At 39.0% G+C, this 10,572-nt stretch overlaps 1 non-coding gene across 1 annotated transcript; it reads right to left on the bottom strand.

The window, feature by feature from the left end:
- Positions 1 to 5,875: 5,875 nt before the first annotated feature.
- LOC112793452 (small nucleolar RNA R71) lies at positions 5,876 to 5,983 on the bottom strand. The gene has a single exon (XR_003198142.1). It is a non-coding gene; the product is annotated as a small nucleolar RNA R71 (small nucleolar RNA).
- Between the last annotated feature and the right edge of the window lie 4,589 nt (positions 5,984 to 10,572).

The following is a 10,572-nucleotide window of genomic DNA, read 5'->3' as shown; positions in this document are numbered from 1 at the left end:
CTATAGGATTACAGAAATTGCTATAACAAGATACGTAAAGATAAGATCATTCTTAGAGTTCAATGATCATTGCTCGTCTTATGAGTCTTTCCAAAAATCATATGTTCACATTCGAAATCCAGAAAATTCCTTTTTGAAGAGTTGCTAAATTTCTCAAATATTCTAAAACAAAACCTTTTTCCTTAAAGATGTCTGAAAAATTTTTCCTAGACCGCAACCATAAAAAGTAGTTACCTATGCGGTATAAATGATGCTCCCGTTCCAAGCATAGGTTCATTAAGTCTATGCTGAACCGATCAGATACTTTATACAGAACTAGGACTCAATATACCAACCACGGCCTCAAGCCCATCCAATTCAACACGGCCCCCCGGCCCAAACAACTCAATCATCAACCAATTCATCACAAACCACCCAATCATACACAATCACAAATAATGTAGTTCAAACACAATCAATAGCAATTACAGCAAGTATAGCAGTTAGCAATTAACATAAGTATTCACATAGGCAAACCAATTACAATATGCATACCCAAACAATGTCATATAAATGCAAATGATGAATGTCTATCCTACTGGCTGTGATATCACATTGTCGGTTCAATTGCCAACCCGGCACATTCCCATGGGAATGTTGCCTTTCGGTCACGTATAAATGGGAACCCTCTGGGATAACGTGCCCGCCACACGGTCCAGGAAGTCAGTGCCTGCACACTCCTGTGATCCGAAAGGATGTGAGCGGGATACTTTGCCTCCGACCTCACATCTACACGTAAGCGGGATTAACCACCGTCCTTACGCGGGCGCCGCAACCTCGACAAGCGGGATTAACCACCGTCCTTGCCAGGCGCAAGCGACTTATCAACAATCTCGTCAATTATCAAATCCCTCAGCATAAGCGGGACAAACCCGGCCCTTACCCCTACAAAATAATAACTCGTCAATTTTGATGATATCCACAATCAATCAGGCTCAATATCTTATTTCAAAATCATTCTTGGCCCATTTACTTTTAAATAACAACGTAGTCAAATCACAGCTAGCCAAGAATCACTTTTCAAAACGGAGCCAATTTCCACATCTTTCCAACACTTCCAAAAATCTCAAAACCATGCAAAGTTCAAAATCTCTTTGAAAGACTCGATCATTCATTTCTAAATCAAGATTTGGTCATAAGATTCCTCAGCAGAGTCTCAAGACTTCAGGGGAGAATAACCTAACTCATTTCTTAAATTTCTTGAAAACCTCTGAAACTTTAACTTCTTGAGTTGGATAAATAGAATAGGGGTTTGAACCAAAAACCAAATCGTGTTTCCAATTATTCCGAACCAATTTCAGAACCAACCAAACTTAAGCAGAAACCAAATCATTTTTAAACCGAAAACCAATTTCAGTTTCATTCTTAAATCTGTTTCCAAGGGCTTGGGAAGTGTTTCAATTTTAATAAATAAAAGTTCCAGAAAATACTTCAAGCTCTTCCTAAATGTCGTAAAGTGAAATAGATTAATTAAAAACCAGGTTTATTTTAAATCCATTAAAACTTCTTCAAATTTACTTATTTAATCATCTTCCAAAACATAATTATTTTCATCTTCAAATTGACTTTAAAACCTAATCCTTTTCAAAAATAGTTTACATTCAAAGTATAAAGATTTTCTTAATAAAAGAGTTCAAACATATTTCATATATCCGTAATTCAATTCAAAGCATAATTCATTCTCTCTTTAAAAATTCGTTTTAAAGTCTCGGATTTTATAGAAATTTCGGAAGCATCTCCCCTAAAACTTGGACTTTGCCACCCTATCCAGGTCCCAACAAAACCAATCATCAACTCTTTCCAATAGGTTCAAGACCAAATCAGTTTCCAATAAACAAAAACTCAACTTTCAGATTGTCAAAATCATTCAAATCGACCAATCCAGAGATCTCCAATTTATCAAAACCAGACATTGTTTCAATCAAACAGGCAACCATATTCATTCAAGATAAAAATCAGACAATTCATAAGACTCACTGATGAGCGGATAATTTATACACTTTTTGGCATTGTTTTTAGTATGTTTTTAGTATCTTTTAGTTAGTTTTTATTATATTTTTATTAGTTTTTAGTTAAAATTCACTTTTCTGGACTTTACTATGAGTTTGTGTGTTTTTCTGTGATTTCAGGTATTTTCTGGCTGAAATTGAGGGACCTGAGCAAAAATCTGATTCTGAGACCAAAAAGGACTGCAGATGCTGTTGGATTCTGACCTCCCTGCACTCGAAGTGGATTTTCTGGAGCTACAGAAGCCCAATTGGCGCGCTATCAACGGCTTTGGAAAGTAGACATCCTGGGCTTTCCAGCAATATATGATAGTCCATACTTTGCCCAAGATTTGATGGCCCAAACCGGCGTTCAAAGTCACCTCAGGAAATCCCAGCGTTAAACGCTGGAACTGGCACCCAAATGGGAGTTAAACGCCCAAACTGGCACTAAAGCTGGCGTTTAACTCCAAGAAGAGTCTCTGCACGAAAAATGCTTCATTGCTCAGCCCAAGCACACACCAAGTGGGCCCGGAAGTGGATTTTTATGTCATTTACTCATTTCTGTACACCTTAGGTTACTAGTTTTCTATAAGTAGGACCTTTGACTATTGTATTAGAAGTCTTTGGATCTATATATCTTTTGATCATGTTTTGATGATGGAACCCTCTTTGGGAGGCTGGCCATTCGGCCATGCCTAGACCTTATGCTTATGTATTTTCAACGGTGGAGCTTCTACACACCATAGATTAAGGTGTGGAGCTCTGCTGTACCTCGAGTATTAATGCAATTACTATTGTTCTTCCATTCAATTCCTCTTGTTCTTGTTCCAAGATATCACTTGTTCTTCAACTTGATGAAGGTGATGATTGACGCCCATCACCATTCTCACCCATGAACAAAGTGACTGAAAACCATTCTTGTTCTACAAGCATTTGAGGCTTAGTGAATATCTCTTGGATTCTTTAATCGGAATCTTCGTGGTATAGGCAAGAACTGATGGCAGCATTCAAGAGAATCCGGAAGGTCTAACCTTGTCTGTGGTATTCTGAGTAGGATTCAATGACTGAATGATTGTGACGTGCTTCAAACCTGTAACTTACTGGGCGTTAGTGACAGACGCAAAAGAATCACTGGATTCTATTCTGGTAGGGGAGGGAACCACACCGGTGATTGGCAGCACTGTGACAGAGTGTGTGCATTAGCTTTCACTGCGAGGATGGGAGGTAGCTGCTGACAACAGTGAAACCCTACACGAGCTTGCCATGGAAAGGAGTAAGAAGAATTGGATGAAGACTGTAGGAAAGCAGAGAGACGGAAGGGAAGGCATCTTCATACGCTTATCTGAAGTTCCTACCAATGAATTACATAAGTATCACTATCTTTATCTTTTATGTTATTTTCGTTCATCACCATATACATTTGAGTTTGCCTGACTAAGATTTACAAGATGACCATAGCTTGCTTCAATACTAACAATCTCCGTGGGATCGACCCTTACTCGCGTAAGGTTTATTACTTGGACGACCCAGTGCACTTGCTGGTTAGTTGTGCGAAGTTGTGTAATGCCATGGTATTGAGCCACCAAGTTCTTGGAGCCATTACCGGGGATTATGAGAGTTGTGAAAAAGTATAGTTCACAATTTCGCGCACCAAGTTTTTGGCGCCGTTGCCGGGGATTGTTCAAGTTTTGAGCAAGCTTTTGGTAACATCAGTGCCAAGATCCGGCAACAACATCAAGTTTTTGGTGTTATTGCCCGGGATTGTTTAGGCTGGACAACTGACGGTTCATCTTGTTGCTTAGATTAGGTATTTTTTTCAGAGTTCTTAAGAATGAATTCTAGTGTTTCAATGTGATGTTCTTATCATCACCAAAGCTGATTGATCTTCATCAATTTAGCTCTTGAATGCAATGTCCTGCTGAAGCTTGGCCGGCCATGTCTAATTTCTTTAGACTAAAGCTTTAGACTAACATTGCATGATTCCTGGAATTCTCATTAAGAATTTTGATACCTTTATTTTCTTTTTCTACATAATTTTCGAAAAATCCAAAAAAAAAATTTATAAAATCAAAAAAATCCAAAAATATTTCTTTTTTTTTGAGTCTAGAGTCTCATCTTAAGTTTAGTGTCAATTGCATGTTTCTGTTCTTATTGCATTCATGCATGTGTCCTCATTGATCTTCAAGTTGTTCTTGATGATTTCCTTGTTCTGATCTTTGAATTCTATTGACTTGAGTGTTTTGTGTGTCTCATATGCATTTTCGTTTTGTTAGTGTCAGTAGTATACAAACTGCTAAGTTTGGTGTCTTGCATGCATTGTCATTTGATTCTTGTTGCATTTTGGTTTGTCCTTATTATTAAAAATCCAAAAATATTTTTAATTTGTGTCTTTTCAAGTCAATAATACAGAGAATTGAAGATTCAGAACATACAGCAGAGGAATTGCACAGAAAAAGCTGGGCGTTCAAAACGCCCAGTGAAGAAGGACAGACTGGCGTTTAAACGCCAGCCAGGGTACCTGGTTGGGCGTTTAACGCCCAAAAGGGTAGCATTTTGGGCGTTAAACGCCAGAATGGATACCATTCTGGGCGTTTAACGCCAGGATGGCACAAGGGGGAAGATTTTGTTTTCAAAATCAATTTTTTTTAAGTTTTCAAAGTTTTTCAAAATCAAATCTTTTTCAAATCAAATCTTTTCAATCAAATCTTTTTCAAAATCAATTTCTTTCCTTTTTCAAAAATACTTATTAACAATTAATGATTTGATTGAACATTTTTTGCCTTTTCTGTTGAGGAAGGTTTTATGTTTGATTCATATCTTTTCTTGTTAGGCAAGTCATTAATTTTTAAAATCATATCTTTTCAAATTGTTTTCAAATCATATCTTTTAAAATTGTTTTCAAATCATATCTTCTCAATCACATCTTTTTAAAACCAATCATATCTTCTTAACCACATCTTTTTCAAAATAGTTTTCAATCAAATGTTTCTGATTTCTAATTTCAAAATCTTTTTCAAAAATCATTTGATTTCTTTTCCCTTTTCATTTTCGAAAATTAAGTAATGTTTTTCAAAAATATTTTTTTTAAATTTTCCACTTAATTTTCGAAAATTACTTCCCTCCTTCTCACATCCTTCTATTTATGGACTAACACTATCCCTTAATGCAAAATTCGAACTCCATCTTCTTTGATAAGTTCGAATTTTCCACTTCTGTCTTCTACTCTTCTTTTCCTCTGACACTTCAAGGAATCTCTATACTGTGACATAGAGGATTCCACATTTTCTTGTTTCCTTCTCTTTCTTATGAGCAGGAGCAAAGACAAAGGCATTCTTGTTGAGGCTGATCCTGAACCTGAAAGGACCTTGAAGAGAAAGCTAAGAGAAGCCAAAGCACAACTCTCTTTAGAGCACCCGAACGAACTCTTCAAGGAAGAAGAACTCATGGCAGCCGAAAACAACAACAATGCCAACAATGCAAGGAAGGTGCTGGGTGACTTTACTGCACCTACTCCCGATTTCTATGGGAGAAGCATCTCTATCCCTGCCATTGGAGCAAACAACTTTGAGCTTAAGCCTCAATTAGTTTCTCTAATGCAACAGAATTGCAAGTTCCATGGACTTCCATTGGAAGATCCTCATCAGTTCTTAGCTGAATTCTTGCAAATCTGTGACACAGTCAAGACTAATGGGGTAGACCCTGAGGTCTATAGACTGATGCTATTCCCTTTTGCTGTAAGAGACAGAGCTAGAACATGGTTGGATTCTCAACCTAAAGAAAGCCTGGACTCTTGGGAAAAGCTAGTCAATGCCTTCTTGGCAAAGTTCTTTCCACCTCAAAAATTGAGTAAGCTTAGAGTGGAAGTCCAAACCTTCAGACAGAAGGAAGGAGAATCCCTCTATGAAGCTTGGGAAAGATACAAACAATTGATCAGAAAGTGTCCCACTGATATGCTTTCTGAATGGAGCATCATAGGTATTTTCTATGATGGTCTCTCTGAACTGTCCAAGATGTCTTTGGATAGCTCTTCTGGAGGATCTCTTCATCTGAAGAAGACGCCTACTGAAGCTCAAGAACTGATTGAAATGGTTACAAATAACCAATTCATGTACACTTCTGAAAGGAATCCTGTGAACAATGGGACTAGTCAGAAGAAAGGAGTTCTTGAGATTGATACTCTGAATGCCATATTGGCTCAGAACAAAATATTGACTCAACAAGTCAATATGATTTCTCAAAGTCTGTCTGGGATGCAAAATGCACCAAGCAGTACTAAGGAAGCTTCATCTGAGGAAGAAGCTTATGATCCTGAGAACCCTTCAATAGAAGAGGTGAATTACATGGGAGAACCCTATGAAAACACCTACAATCCTTCATGGAGGAATCACCCAAATCTCTCATGGAAGAATCAAGAGAGACCTCAACAAGGTTTCAACAATAATGGTGGAAGAAACAGGTTTAGCAATGGCAAGCCTTTTCCATCATCTTCTCAGCAACAGACAGAGAACTCTAAGCAGAACCCCTCTGACTTAGCAACCATGGTCTCTGATCTAATTAAAACCACTCAAAGTTTCATGAATAAAACAAGGTCCTCCATTAGAAATTTGGAGGCACAAGTGGGACAGCTGAGTAAGAAAATCACTGAACTCCCTCCAAGTACTCTCCCAAGCAATACAGAAGAAAATCCAAAAGGAGAGTGCAAAGCCATAAACATGGCCGAATTTGGAGAGGAAGGAGAGCAAGTGAACGCCACTGAGGAAGACCTCAATGGGCGTGCATTGAACTCCAATGGGTTCCCTAATGAGGAACCATGGGAATCTGAGGCTCAAAATGAGACCATAGAGATTCCATTGGACTTACTTCTGCCTTTCATGAGCTCTGATGAGTATTCTTCCTCTGAAGAGGATGAGTATGTCACTGAAGAGCAAGTTGCTAAATACCTTGGAGCAATCATGAAGCTAAATGACAAGTTATTTGGAAATGAGACTTGGGAGGATGAACCTCCTTTGCTCACCAAAGAACTGGATGACTTGTCTAGGCAGAAATTACCTCAAAAGAGGCAAGACCCTGGGAAGTTTTCCATACCTTGTACCATAGGCACCATGACCTTCAAGAAGGCCTTGTGTGACTTAGGGTCAAGTGTAAACCTCATGCCCCTCTCTGTAATGGAGAAATTAGGGATCTTTGAGGTGCAAGTTGCAAAAATCTCACTAGAGATGGCAGACAACTCAAGAAGACAAGCCTATGGACTTGTAGAGGATGTTCTGGTAAAAGTTGAAGACCATTACATCCCTACTGATTTCATAGTCCTAGAGACTGGGAAGTGCATGGATGAATCCATCATCCTTGGCAGACCCTTTCTAGCCACAGCAAAGGCTGTGATTGATGTTGATAGAGGAGAGTTGATCATTCAAGTGAATGAAGAATCCTTGGTGTTTAAGACCCAAGGATATCCCTCTGTCATCATGGAAAGGAAGCTTGAAGAGCTTCTCTCAACTCAGAGTCAAACAGAGCCCCCACAGTCAAACTCTAAGTTTGGTGATGGGAGGCCACAACCAAACTCTAAGTTTGGTGTTGAACCCCCACATTCAAACTCTAAGTTTGGTGTTGGGAGGTCCCAACATTGCTCTGATCTTTTGTGAGGCTCCATGAGAGTCCTCTGTCAAGCTAATGACATTAAAGAAGCGCTTGTTGGGAGGCAACCCAATGTTTTATAGTTAACTATTTTCTTTGTTATTTTATCTTTTTTGTAGGTTGATGATCATAAGAAGTCACAAAATCCATGAAAAAAGCAAAAACAGAATGAAAAATAGGAAGAAAAACAGCACACCCTGGAGGAAGAACTCACTGGCGTTTAAACGCCAGTGAGGCTAGCAGTTGGGCGTTTAACGCCCAGTCTGGCACCATTCTGGGCGTTTAACGCCAGAAAAGGGCACCAGACTGGCGTTAAACGCCAGGAAGGGGCAAGAACCTGGCGTTAAACGCCAGAAAGGGGCACCAGCCCGGCGTTTAACGCCAGAATTAGCTCAAAACGTGTTTTTGAGTGCCATTTGGTGCAGGGATGACTTTTCCTTGACACCTAAGGATCTGTGGACCCCACAGGATCCCCACCAACCCCACCACCCTCTCTCTTCTTCACCCATTCACCAATCACCTCAACACCCATATATAAACCCTTCTTCACCCCTTCATCTTCACACAACCTAAACACCACTTCTCCCCTTCTCTTTGGCCGAACACAAAGCCATTCCCTTCTTCCTCATTCCTTCTACTTCTACTCTCTTCTTTCTACTTTTGCTCGAGGACGAGCAAACCTTTTAAGTTTGGTGTGGTAAAAGCATTGCTTTTTGCTTTTCCATAACCATTTATGGCATCCAAAGCCGGTTCAACTGAGAAGGCATGACCTCAAGCCCATCACTAAGAAAAAAAAGATGGAGCAAACAAGAGACCCCCCTCATCATGAGATCCCTGAGATACCTCAAGGGATGCACTTTCCTCCACAAGACTATTGGGAGCAACTAAACACCTCCCTAGGAGAATTGAGTTCCAACATGGGACAACTAAGGGTGGAGCATCAAGAACACTCCATCATCCTTTCAGTGAGATTAAGAGAAGATCAAAGAATCATGAGGGAGGAGCAACAAAGACAAGGAAGAGACATTGAGGAGCTCAAGCACTCCATAGGACCTTCAAGAGGAAGAAAGAGCCGCCATCACTAAGGTGGACCCGTTCTTTGATTTCCTTGTTCTTTATTCTTCTGTTTTTCGAATTTTATGCTTATGTTTGTCCATGTTTGTGTCTTATGATCATTAGTGTCTTAGTATCAATGCCTTAAAGTTATGAATGTCCTATGAATCCATCACCTTTCTTAAAAGAAAACTGTTTTTATCACAAAAGAACAAGAAGTACAGGATTTCAAATTCATCTTTAAAACTAGCTTAATTAGTTTGATGTGGTGACAACACTTTTTGTTTTCTGAATGTATGCTTGAACAGTGCATATATCTTTTGAATTTGTTGTTCATGAATGTTAAAATTGTTGGCTCTTGAAAGAATGATGAAAAAGGAAACATGTTACTGAGGATCTGAAAAATCATAAAAATGATTCTTAAAGCAAGAAAAAGCAGTGAATACAAAAAAAAAAAAAGAGAGAGAGAAAAACGAAAAAAAAAGGAGAGAAAGAAAAAGAAAAAGAAAAAGAAAAAAAATAAAGTTGTGATCCAAGGCAAAAAGAGTGTGCTTAAGAACCCTGGACACCTCTAATTGGGGACTTTAGCAAAGCTGAGTCACAATCTGAAAAGGTTCACCCAATTATGTGTCTGTGGCATGTATGTATCCGGTGGTAATACTGGAAAACAGAGTGCTTTGGGCCACGGCCAAGACTCAATAAGTAGCTGTGTTCAAGAATCATCATACTTAACTAAGAGAATCAATAACACTATCTGGATTCTGAGTTCCTAAAGAAGCCAATCATTCTGAATTTCAAAGGATAAAGTGAGATGCCAAAACTGTTCGGAGGCAAAAAGCTACTAGTCCCGCTCATCTAATTTGGAGCTAAGTTTCATTGATAATTTGGAGTCTATAGTATATTCTCTTCTTTTTATCTTATTTGATTTTCAGTTGCTTGAGGACAAGCAACAATTTAAGTTTGGTGTTGTGATGAGCGGATAATTTATACACTTTTTGGCATTGTTTTTAGTATGTTTTTAGTATCTTTTAGTTAGTTTTTATTATATTTTTATTAGTTTTTAGTTAAAATTCACTTTTCTGGACTTTACTATGAGTTTGTGTGTTTTTCTGTGATTTCAGGTATTTTCTGGCTGAAATTGAGGGACCTGAGCAAAAATCTGATTCTGAGACCAAAAAGGACTGCAGATGCTGTTGGATTCTGACCTCCCTGCACTCGAAGTGGATTTTCTGGAGCTACAGAAGCCCAATTGGCGCGCTATCAACGGCTTTGGAAAGTAGACATCCTGGGCTTTCCAGCAATATATGATAGTCCATACTTTGCCCAAGATTTGATGGCCCAAACCGGCGTTCAAAGTCACCTCAGGAAATCCCAGCGTTAAACGCTGGAACTGGCACCCAAATGGGAGTTAAACGCCCAAACTGGCACTAAAGCTGGCGTTTAACTCCAAGAAGAGTCTCTGCACGAAAAATGCTTCATTGCTCAGCCCAAGCACACACCAAGTGGGCCCGGAAGTGGATTTTTATGTCATTTACTCATTTCTGTACACCTTAGGTTACTAGTTTTCTATAAGTAGGACCTTTGACTATTGTATTAGAAGTCTTTGGATCTATATATCTTTTGATCATGTTTTGATGATGGAACCCTCTTTGGGAGGCTGGCCATTCGGCCATGCCTAGACCTTATGCTTATGTATTTTCAACGGTGGAGCTTCTACACACCATAGATTAAGGTGTGGAGCTCTGCTGTACCTCGAGTATTAATGCAATTACTATTGTTCTTCCATTCAATTCCTCTTGTTCTTGTTCCAAGATATCACTTGTTCTTCAACTTGATGAAGGTGATGATTGACGCCCAT

The sequence above is a fragment of the Arachis hypogaea genome, chromosome 3 (genome assembly GCF_003086295.3).
Source record: "Arachis hypogaea cultivar Tifrunner chromosome 3, arahy.Tifrunner.gnm2.J5K5, whole genome shotgun sequence".
In the NCBI taxonomy this organism is placed as follows: Eukaryota; Viridiplantae; Streptophyta; class Magnoliopsida; order Fabales; family Fabaceae; genus Arachis; species Arachis hypogaea.
Note: the sequence above shows the minus strand (reverse complement) of the source record. Positions and strands in the feature narration are given on the sequence as shown.